Source organism: Rhincodon typus, chromosome 10, assembly GCF_021869965.1.
Source record: "Rhincodon typus isolate 14 chromosome 10, sRhiTyp1.1, whole genome shotgun sequence".
NCBI lineage: Eukaryota > Metazoa > Chordata > Chondrichthyes > Orectolobiformes > Rhincodontidae > Rhincodon > Rhincodon typus.
In genome coordinates, this window is record NC_063341.1 from 4,106,025 (window position 1) to 4,107,058 (window position 1,034).

Below are 1,034 nucleotides of genomic sequence, written 5' to 3' on the forward strand. Positions count from 1 at the left end.
GTGTGGGTGAGTGTGTATGTGTGCGAGTGTGTGTCTGTGTGTGTGTGTGTGTGACAGTATGTGTATGTGTGTGGGTGCGTGTGTGTCTGTGTGTGTGTGAATGTGTGTGAGAGTGTGTGTATGTGTGTGGGTGAGTGTGTATGTGTGTGAGTGTGTGTCTGTGTGTATGTATATATGGATGTGTGTGTGTGTATGGATGGATGTGTTTTTTTTCTATTCATTTTGTGGGATGTGGGCGTCGCTGGCTGGCCAACATTTCTTGTCCATCCCTAGTTGCTCTCGAGAAGGTGGGGGTGAGCTGCCTTCTTGAACCGTTGCATTCCTCCTGCTGTGAGTTGACCCACAATGCTACTAGGGAGGGAATTCCAGGATTTTGACCCAGTGACGGTGAAGGAACAGTGATATATTTCCACGTCAGGATGGTGAGTGACTTGGAAGGGAATTTGCAGGAGCTGGTGTTCCCATATGTCTGCTGCCCTTGTCCTTCTAGATAGAAGTGGTCGTGGGTTTGGAAGGTGCTGTCTGAGGATCTTTGGTGAATTTCTGTGCATATGTGTTTGTATGTATGTGTGCGTGTGAGTGTATGCGTGTGTGTGTGTTTGTGTGTATTTATGTGTGCGCGTGTATGTGTGTGTGTGTGTATGTATGGGTCTGTGTGTGTGTGTTTCTGCGTGTGTGTGTGTTTGTGAGTGTGTATGTATGTGTGTGAGTGTGTGTATGTGTCTGTGTGTTTGTATGTGCGTGTTTGTGTGTGTGAGAGTGTGTGTGTGAATGTATATATGTGTGTGATTGTGTATGTGTATGTGTATGCGTATTTGTGCGTGTGTATGTGTGTGTGTTTGATGTGTGTGCATGTCTGTGTGTATGTGAGAGAGTGTGTGTATGTGAGAGAGAGTGTGTGTGTGGGGATGTGTATGTGTGTGAGTACGTTTGTGCACCAGTGTCTATGTATATGTGTGTATGTGAAGTCAGTGTGTGTGTGTGTGTGTGTGTGTGTGTGTGTGTGTGTGTGTGTGTGTGTGTGTGTGTGTGTG